The following is a 10569-nucleotide window of genomic DNA, read 5'->3' as shown; positions in this document are numbered from 1 at the left end:
TAACAGCTCTTAATGGAAAAAGCTCACTACCCAGGGCAAAACTTCCCAAAGGAGGAGTAGTGCGCACAGCAGCAGGCATTCTCAGCAATCTGCCAAGGGCAAGAATTGAACTCCAGCATCCTTGAGTATTGCTCAAGGTCAAGGGGTTGATTGAGCCTTTTGCCCTGAGTGCTCCAACAATGCTGAGAGCAATCAACCTCTATGCACATTTCCATTGCACGTATACAAATCACTCCCTGCTGCATGTTGCCCAGATGCTAGTTTGTAGTGCTAACTTTAAGTGTTTTATTGCTCCCCCTGGAAGGGCAGCAGGTGCTAGGCATGAGCTCAGACCAAATCCCATTGAGTGAGAGCAGTTTGCGGAGGCCCAGTACCAGAGTTGGAGACTGCAGGTATATGCAAGAAAACATTCTAAGAACTGGACAATTTAAGGTTTGTATTTTAGGGGCACTTTATCTTTAAAATTGCTCAAATGACCTCATCTTGGACCAGTAACTTTCCCCCATACCCTGCTGAAGCACGGTTGTCAATTGGTGTAAGCATGTGGATTTTACTGCACTGGAAAAGTCAGCTGTTAAACAGCAAGTTAGTCTCAGCCTTGGCTCTAGTAGTGCTACCGCCCATTGATAATCAACACAAGGGATTGATATTACGTACGATATGTCTATACTACAAAATTAGGTCGATTTTATGGAAGTTGATTTTTAGAAATTGAGTTTATACAGTTGATTGTGTATGTTCCCACTAAGCGCATTAAGTCGGTGGAGTGCGTCCTCACTACTGTGGCTAGCATTGACTCACGGAGCAGTGCACTGTGGGAAGCTATCCCACAGTTCCCGCAGTCTCCGCTGGAATTATGGGTTAAGCTCCCAATGCCTGATGGGGCAAAAACATTGTTGTGGGTGGTTTTGGGTACATGTTGTCACTCTCCCCTCCCTCCCTCCGTGAAAGCAACTGCAGACAATCATTTTGTGCCTTTTTGCCTGGGTTACCTGTGCAGATGTCATGGAGCCTGCTCAGCTCACCGCTGCTGTTGTGAGCATTGTAAACACCTCGCGCATTATCCTGCAGTATGTGCAGAACCTGGCTAAGAGACGGCAGCACGAGGACGATTGTGAGGAGAACATGGACACAGATGCTCCTGAAAGCATGGGCTGTGGCAACTGGGACATCATGGCGGCAGTGGGGCTGGTTGATATAGTGGAATGCCAATTCTGGGCCCAGCAAACAAGCACAGACTGGTGGGACCACATAGTGTTGCAGGTCTGGGATGATTCCCAGTGGCTGCAAAACTTTTGCATGTATAAGGCCGCTTGCCTGGAACTCTGTGAGCTGCTTTCCCCCGCTTAGAAGCGCAGGAATACCAAGATGAGAGCTGCCCTGACTGTTGAGAAGCGAGTGGCGATAGCCCTGTGGAAGTCTGCAACACCTGACTGCTACCGGTCAGTGGGAAATCAATTTGGAGTGGGCAAATCTACTGTGGGGACTGCTGTGATTCAAGTAGCCAATGCAATCACTGACGTTCTGCTATCAAGAGTAGTGACTCTGGGAAATGTGCAGGTCATAGTGGATGGCTTTGCTGCAATGGTTTCCCTAACTGTGGTGGGGCGATAGATGGAACCCATATCCCTATCTTGGGACCGGACCACCTCGCCAACCAGTACATAAACCGTTAGGGGTACTTGTCAATGGTGCTGCAAGCACTGGTGGATCACAAGGGACGTTTCACCAACATCAACGTGGGATGGCCGGGAAAGGTGCATGATGCTTGCATCATTAGGAACTCCAGGCTGTTTGAGCAGCTGCAGGAAGGGACTTACTTCCCAGACCAGAAAATAACCATTGGGGATGTTGAAATGCCAATAGTTATCCTTGGAGACCCAGCCTACCCCTTGCTTCCATGGCTCATGAAGCCTCACACAGGCAGCCTGGACAGTAGTAAGGAGCGGTTCAACTATAGGCTGAGCAAGTGCAGAATGGTGGTAGAATGTGTCTTTGGACATTTAAAAGCTTGCTGGTGCTGTTTGCTGACTAGGTTAGATCTCAACGCAACCAGTATTCCCATTGTTATTACTGCTTGCTGTGTACTCCATAATATCTGTGAGAGTAAGGGGGAGACGTTTATGGCGGGGTGGGAGGTTGAGGCAAATCGCCTGGTTGCCAATTTTGAGCAGTGGTAGCAACACAATTCATTGCATTCCCATCCCTATGCAGAGTTTGCCAAAATATGTTACGGTCCCTACAGATGCCTCTCAATGGTGCCCACAGCTTAGAATGGGCTGGGTCACGTAGGTTAGCGACATGGAACCTCTTCTTGCTGCTGTCTTGTTCTGCGGAATCACAGCATTTGCTATATCTATATAGAAAGGCTCTAGCTGTCACAGCTGCAAAGAAGACCTTCAGCACGTGAACTGAATGTGGCATCTGCCTGAGTCTGCAAGGGAGCCTGAACCAAGAGATATGAGGAACTGCCCCTGGCATTAGGTCAGATGCCCAATGATGATACTTTAGGCTTGGATTTTTCAAACAAACCTAAGGGAGTTAGATACTGAAGTGTCAATGGAAATTACGTGCCTAACTCCTCTAGCCCCTTTGAAAATCCATCCCCTCCATACCAGCATTGTTAATTATTTTATTGCTGCTCAAAGCATTTCAGGAGAAGGCTGATCACAGATCAGTGCAATGGTTTGTAGTAAATTGTATTTATAGCTGCAGATTGTCCTGCCGGGAATGCAGGGAAAGGAGCCCCACAGCCCTGTTTATCCATTGGCAACCTGCTGCAGCTGTAAGCTTCCGGAGCTGGCTGTGTGATCTCTGCCAGCGGGCAGCAAGGATCACTAGTGCGGGTTGGCGGGAGGGCTGATTTGGTGTCCTGGCTGGTGCAGAGAGAAGGGCAGGTTTGATTAAGGAGAGGTCAAGTACTTCTGGATTCCCAGTGCCTGTTGCTGTCCCCACAAGGATAGCATGAAGGGTGTGTGGCTGTGCTGTGTGGGAAGTGTCACCTGAACTCTGCATTTCCTGCTTTGCTAATGTTTGTGTTTATTCTTTTCTTGTAATGCCAATATTCTTTTGGGGCCTGAACTACAAATTTCCTGGTGCTCCAACACTTAACCTTGGGGAATTAAACGCTCCCATTGTGGAAGGGCATGAGGAGCACAGCGCAATTATCATTCTTTATGAGGCCTCCCAAGAGATGATTGTGGCCAATAAGGAGGAGTTCCAGTGCCAATGACTGGAGAGGCCAGTAAGTGACAGTCAGCATGACAACAGTGGAGCTGACACTATACACCCCAGAGGAGCGCCCTGTAACCCCATATTCCTCATTTATTCATAGATTCTAGGACTGGAAGGGACCTCGAGAGGTCATCGAGTCCAGTCCCCTGCCCGCATGGCAGGACCAAATACTGCCTAGACCATCCCTGATAGACATTTATCTAACCTACTCTTAAATATCTCCAGAGATGGAGATTCCACAACCTCCCTAGGCAATTTATTCCAGTGTTTAACCACCCTGACAGTTAGGAACTTTTTCCTAATGTCCAACCTAGACCTCCCTTGCTGCAGTTTAAGCCCATTGCTTCTGGTTCTATCCTTAGAGGCTAAGGTGTGAACAAGTTCTCTCCCTCCTCCTTATGACACCCTTTTAAATACCTGAAAACTGCTATCATGTCCCCTCTCAGTCTTCTCTTTTCCAAACTAAACAAACCCAATTCTTTCAGCCTTCCTTCATAGGTCATGTTCTCAAGACCTTTAATCATTCTTGTTGCTCTTCTCTGGACCCTTTCCAATTTCTCCATCTTTTTTAAAATGCGGTGCCCAGAACTGGACACAATACTCCAGCTGAGGCCTAACCAGAGCAGAGTAGAGCGGAAGAATGACTTCTCGTATCTTGCTCACAACACACCTGTTAATGCATCCCAGAATCATGTTTGCTTTTTTTGCAACAGCATCACACTGTTGACTCATATTTAGCTTGTGGTCCACTATAACCCCTAGATCCCTTTCTGCCGTACTCCTTCCTAGACAGTCTCTTCCCATTCTGTATGTGTGAAATTGATTTTTTCCTTCCTAAGTGGAGCACTTTGCATTTGTCTTTGTTAAACTTCATCCTGTTTAACTCAGACCATTTCTCCAATTTGTCCAGATCATTTTGAATTATGACCCTGTCCTCCAAAGTAGTTGCAATCCCTCCCAGTTTGGTATCATCCGCAAACTTAATAAGCGTACTTTCTATGCCAATATCTAAGTTGTTGATGAAGATATTGAACAGAGCCGGTCCCAAAACAGACCCCTGCGGTACCCCACTTGTTATACCTTTCCAGCAGGATTGGGAACCATTAATAACAACTCTCTGAGTACGGTTATCCAGCCAGTTATGCACCCACCTTATAGTAGCCCCATCTAATTTGTATTTGCCTAGTTTATTGATAAGAATATCATGCGAGACCGTATCAAATGCCTTACTAAAGTCTAGGTATACCACATCCACAGCTTCACCCTTATCCACAAGGCTCGTTATCCTATCAAAGAAAGCTATCAGATTGGTTTGACATGATTTGTTCTTCACAAATCCATGCTGGCTATTCCCTATCACCTTACCATCTTCCAAGTGTTTGCAGATGATTTCCTTAATTACTTGCTCCATTATCTTCCCTGGAACAGAAGTTAAACTCACTGGTCTGTAGTTACCTGGGTTGTTTTTATTTCACTTTTTATACATGGGCACTATATTTGCCCTTTTCCAGTCTTCTGGAATCTCTCCCGTCTCCCATGACTTTCCAAAGATAATAGCTAGAGGCTCAGATACCTCCTCTATTAGCTCCTTGAGTATTCTAGGATGCATTTCATCAGGCCCTGGTGACTTGCAGGCATCTAACTTTTCTAAGTGATTTTTAACTTGTTCTTTTTTTATTTTATCCACTAAACCTACCCCCTTCCCATTAGTATTCACTATGTTAGGCATTGCTTCGGACTTCTCGGTGAAGACCGAAACAAAGAAGTCATTAAGCATCTCTGCCATTTCCAAGTTTCCTGCTACTGTTTCTCCCTCTTCACTAAGCAGTGGGCCTACCCTGTCTTTGGTCTTCCTCTTGCTTCTAATGTATTGATAAAAAGTCTTCTTGTTTCCTTTTATTCCCGTAGCTAGTTTGAGCTCATTTTGTGCCTTTGCCTTTCTAATCTTGCCCCTGCATTCCTGTGTTGTTTGCCTATATTCATCCTTTGTAATCTGTCCTAGTTTCCATTTATTATATGACTCCTTTTTATTTTTTAGATCATGCAAGATCTCATGGTTAAGCCAAGGTGGTCTTTTGCCACATTTTCTATCTTTCCTAACCAGCGGAATAGCTTGCTTTTGGGCCCTTAATAGTGTCCCTTTGAAAAACTGCCAACTCTCCTCAGTTGTTTTTCCCCTCAGTCTTGATTCCCATGGGACCTTACCTATCAGCTCTCTGAGCTTACCAATATCTGCCTTCCTGAAATCCATGTCTCTATTTTGCTGTTCTCCCTTCTACCCTTCCTTAGAATTGCAAAGTCTATGATTTCATGATCACTTTCACCCAGGCTGCCTTCTACTTTCACATTCTCAACGAGTTCCTCCCTATTTGTATATCATTGTGATATTGCATATAAAGCAGGCTGTGTGAGCTATCAGGGGACAGGTTGTGATCTGCCGAAAGTCATTTTTCTATTTAAATATGTATCTTATTAATGCATATGAAGTTATGAGAATGTTTTATGGTTGTCACTAAAATATGCTGTGGGTTTGGGAAGTGCCCAGATACTAGCTCCCCAAAGACAATAACCAGGGGGATAACCAACGCCCGGGCGGCTGTCAAACAACCATCAACAGCCATTGTCCAGCAAGGGAACTACAATGCAATGACTCACCTTCACAAGGCCACACCTGGGGAATTGCTCAACCTTGCTGGGTGACTCAGCAGTGCCCACCAGACCTGTGCTTGGACTTGTGCTCTCCAAGCACATGGACTAAGAGTATAAAACAGAACACAGGGGCCCCATGCTTGGCCTTTTCTCCTCCCCACGCCTATGCTGCAAGTAACAAGGATGCTCAGAAGACTGATGATTTCAACAGAGGAGACTGGCTCAGGTTTAAGGGAGAAACCTGTATATTAAGGACTGTAAGATCCAGTGGGGTGAGAAAATTGCTTGATCTAAATACTGTTTAGTGTGATAAGGGTTACGGTTTAGACTGTGAGCTTATCTTTTATTTTATTTTGGTAACCACTCTGACTTTTTGCCTATCACTTAAAATCTATCTGTTGTAATCAATAAACTTGTTTTACTGTTTATCTTTACCAGTGAGTTTGCCCGAAGTGCTTGGTAAATCTGCTCAGGGTTACAAAGGCTGGTGTATATCTACTTTCCATTGATGAAGTGGTGAACTAATAATAAACTTGCATTGCTCAAGAAAGGGTCTTGAGCAGTGCAAGGCGGTATATTCCTGAGGTACAAGGCTTGGAGTTGGGGGGATTTGGCTGGTGGCTTTCTCTGTGTGATACTCAAGTGGCTCTGGGAACATTCATGCAATCTAGCTGGGTGTGGGGCTCCACATGTGGTTGTGGTGAGTGATAACAGCACCTGGAGGGGTTTGCTGCTTGTCACTAGCAAAGCTTGTGGGACAGCCCAGGCTGGAGAGTTAAGGGAGCAAAGCAGTCCCAGGCTGCACCCCAGGGATCCCATCATAAGTCTAATAAGGGACTATTAGGAAAACAAGCAGGAAGGAAACAGAATGGCTCAAGATAAGCCACTTTTCAGCAAACCTGGGTGGGTTGTTAAGAGACAAGGCCATTATGGGAAAAGGCCTGGGAACCAGAAGTTCCAAAAGACGATAGCAGTTTAAAAAGGGACTCTCAGGAGAGGGTTAGCACTCCAGGGGCAGTTGCCTGAAGAAGCTAGGCCTGCCTAGCACACCATGAGGAGGATGCTGGGCTTCAGTAAGATAGAGATTTGTGCATACCATTTGTGTGGGGTGGTGTGTTGTGTTTTGTTTTGTTTGTTTGTTTTTAAATCCTTTTTTCTGGATTGAGTTATTTCTGCTGTTAAAGTAACACTACTCCGGTCTAAGCAGGCTGCCTGGTCATAGGGTTACCATATTTAACAAATTAAAAAAGAGGACCCTCCACGGGGCCCTGGCTCTGCCCATTTCCTACCCCCAGCCCTGCCCCAACTCCGCCCCTTCCCCATCCTAACTCCGCCCCCTCCCCCCTCCCACTCCCAGCCACATGAAAAGGGCTGCCTGAGCACTACCGGCTTCACGGTTTGCCGGGCAGCCCCCAGACCTCCAGACCCTGCGCCCCCGGCCGGCGCTTCCCCAGCGCAGCTGGAGCCCGGGAGGGGAAGCGCCCAGCCAGGGGTGCAGGGTCTGTTTAAGAGCCAAGCTACCCGAGCGCTACCGGCTTCGGGCAGCCCCCATGTCTCTGCACCCTGCACCACCGGAGCCCGGGAGGGGAAGTGCCTGGCCGGCGGCTGGGGTCCGGAGGCAAGGGGGCTGCCTGAAGCCCATAGCACTTGGGCAGCTCGGCTCTTAAACAGAGCCGAAGAGTCAGGGGAGGAGCAGAGCAGCCGCGGGAGGGGAAGTGCCCGGCCGGCATTTTCCCGGACATGTTCGGCTTTTTGGCAGTTCCCCCCGGACGGGGGTTTGAGTGCCGAAAAGCCGGACATGTCCGGGAAAAACCGGACGTATGGTAACCCTACTGGTCACTATATACACCACTGGCCCCAGACGCCTGCAGGTGTCCAAACTTAGTCAGACCTGGTGGATAAGCACAGTTGATGCACAGGGTGCTGCAGCCCAAGGACCCTGTTACTGCAAAAGTCCTTCTCGCTGGTCACACACTCCCAGGGGTAATAACCGTCTCTCTCTCACTCTTCAGCGCGCCTGGTCCCCGTCAATCCCCCTTCGTTTTACTGCTCCCCAGTCACTTACTGCAGGAAGCGCCATCCACGGGGTGCAGTAGATCCCGCCGCTGCCACCAGTTGTTGCGGAGTATTGGGGGACTCAGGGCCCTGCACCCCCGGCTTCCTGCGATTCACCATGACTCTCAGCCAGCCAGTAAAGCAGAAGGTTTATTTGGATGACAGGAATACAGTCCAAGACAGGTCTTGCAGGCACAGACAACAGGGCCCCCCTCAGTTAGGTCCAGCTTGGGGTCCCAGGGCATGCCAGCCCACCCCCCTTTGGGGGGTCAGAGCCATCTCTGCCTCCCAGCCATCTCTCCAGCCTCCTTCTAGCCTGCTTCCAGCACTCTCCTTTTGCGACCCCTCCCACAGCCTTTGTTCAGTTTCCCGGGCTAAGGAGTCACCTCACCTTCAACCCCTTCCTGGGTTCTCATGTTACACACTCAGGTATGCGCCCTCGGGCGCCCTCGGGCAGATCCCATCCTGCAATGCAGACTATCCCAGCACACTCCCCTGTCAGCATTCACAGACCACCGTGAGAACAGGCCCAGTTCGTCACATCTCTCCCCCCTTCGAGACCGAACTGAGCAGGGTCACTTTAGCCAGTGACCCGGGGAAGTTCGAACCTACCCCCGTTCCCATGGATGCCCCCGCATCCCTCCCATTCCTTGGTGAGAATTACACCAGGCCCCTCCAGTTTCACGCTCCCCCTTAGGTTGGGGTTGCTTGATGGCACTCGCAGTTCGCATGTGGGAAGGTTTATGCGGCCTGCGCCCTTTTCCCACCCCCATACCTCTGGGGCTCCAACTGGGCTGTGGTCTTCTCCCAGCGCTCCAGTCTGGAGGTCTGTGCTTTGGGCTCTCTTGGTTTAGAGCCGCCCTTTTTACCTTGGCCACCCTCCGAAAAGGCTCCTCTATGCTGGGCAAGGGTCCTAAAGCTGTTTTCCCCTTGTCCCAGGCCTTCCTCCCCCTCTGACAGGGGTCACAGGATCCGCAGTACTGTCGGACAGTAACAAAGACCCCAGGCCAGTAAAAGCTCCGTAGCAGCCTCTGCTGGGTACGCCAGGTTCCCTGGTGCCCTGCGAGGGGAATGTCATGGGCCCGGCACAGCAGCTGGCGGCGATACTTCTGGGGTACCACCAGCTGCCTCCTGATCCCCCCTGACTCCATTTTCCCTGGGGGAGCCCATTCTCGGTACAGGAACCCCTTCTCCCACAGGAACCTTTTCCGGCCACCTCGTCCCATGGTCTGTACCGCATTGAGGTCGGCCAGGTCCCTTATCTTCCGCAAGGAGGGATCTCTCTGCAACTCGGCCTGGAACTCAGCAGCTGGGACGGGGATGGCCACCTGCTCTTTCTCGCCCGCTGGGTCCGAAGCTGCAGCCTCCCTGAGCCGCGTCCCTGGGCGTTCCCTCCCCACCAGGTTAGAGTCCCGCGCCTCAGGCAAGGCACCCCCCCCAAGGCCAGGGCGCAGTGCCCCTCGCCGGCTCTGACCGCGGGTCACAACTAAGGCGGTCTGGGGGCTGCTGGGCCAGTCCTCTAGGTCCCCCCCCATCAACACCTCAGTGGGCAAATGGTGGTGCACTCCCACGTCCTTGGGGCCCTCCTTGGCCCCCCATTTCAGGTGTACCCTCGCTACGGGAACCTTGAATGGGGTCCCGCCCACCCCGGTCAGGGTCAGGAAGGTGTTGGGCACCACCCGATCTGGGGCCACCACCTCGGGCCGGGCCAGTGTCACCTCTGCGCCCGTGTCCCAGTAACCATAAACTTCCTTCCCATCCACCTCCAGGGGAACAAGGCACTCGCTCCGCAGGGACAGCCCCGCGCCAACCCTGTAAACGGAGAACTTTGAATCCGGAGCATCTGGCCCCCCAGAGAAGCTGGCCTGGGGCTCTCCTCCCTCCTTAGCAGGTGGTACTCTGCCAGCCCCCCTTCCCTGGGAATGCTGCCTCTCGCCAGGCTGGGTCTCTACCCAGTCAACCCTCTGTGGGTTCGGCCTGCTCAGTCTGTCCCTGAGCCTGGGGCACTGGGCCCGTATGTGGCCCTTTTGGCCACAGTGGTAGCAGCCCATGTCCCATGGGTCCCCTTGAGTGGGTCGGATGGTCCTGATGCCGGATGTTCCCCTCTGATGGGGTTTTTCTGTATTTTCCCACGGGGAGGTCCCATGGTGACTCTCTCTCTGCGTTGTGGTGGGATTGCTCCTTTGGGACTCCTCCCTGCCACCCCCTGACCGGCTCTTTACAAACTCATCAGCCAGCTGCCCGGCGTGTCGCGGGTTCTCTGGCTTTCTGTCCACCAACCACAGCCTCAGGTCGGATGGGCACCGCTCATACAGTTGCTCCAGTACCAGCAGTTTGATCAGGTCCTCCTTCGTCTGGGCCCCACCAGCCCACTTGCTGGCGTATCTTTCCATGCGGGCGGCTAGTTGCAGATATGAGATCTCAGGGGTTTTATCTTGACTCCGGAACCTTTCCCGGTACATCTCAGGAGTCAGCCCAAACTCTCGTAGCAGGGCCTTTTTGAATAGTTCGTAGTCCCCTTTCTCTGCCTCTCCCAGTTGGCGGTACAATGCCACGGATTTGGGGTCCAGTAAGGGGGTAAGGACCCGGAGTCTGTCCGCGGGATCCACCCGGTGCAGCTCGCAGGCCGTC

This window comes from Malaclemys terrapin, chromosome 24 (assembly GCF_027887155.1).
Source record: "Malaclemys terrapin pileata isolate rMalTer1 chromosome 24, rMalTer1.hap1, whole genome shotgun sequence".
In the NCBI taxonomy this organism is placed as follows: domain Eukaryota; kingdom Metazoa; phylum Chordata; order Testudines; family Emydidae; genus Malaclemys; species Malaclemys terrapin.
Note: the sequence above shows the minus strand (reverse complement) of the source record.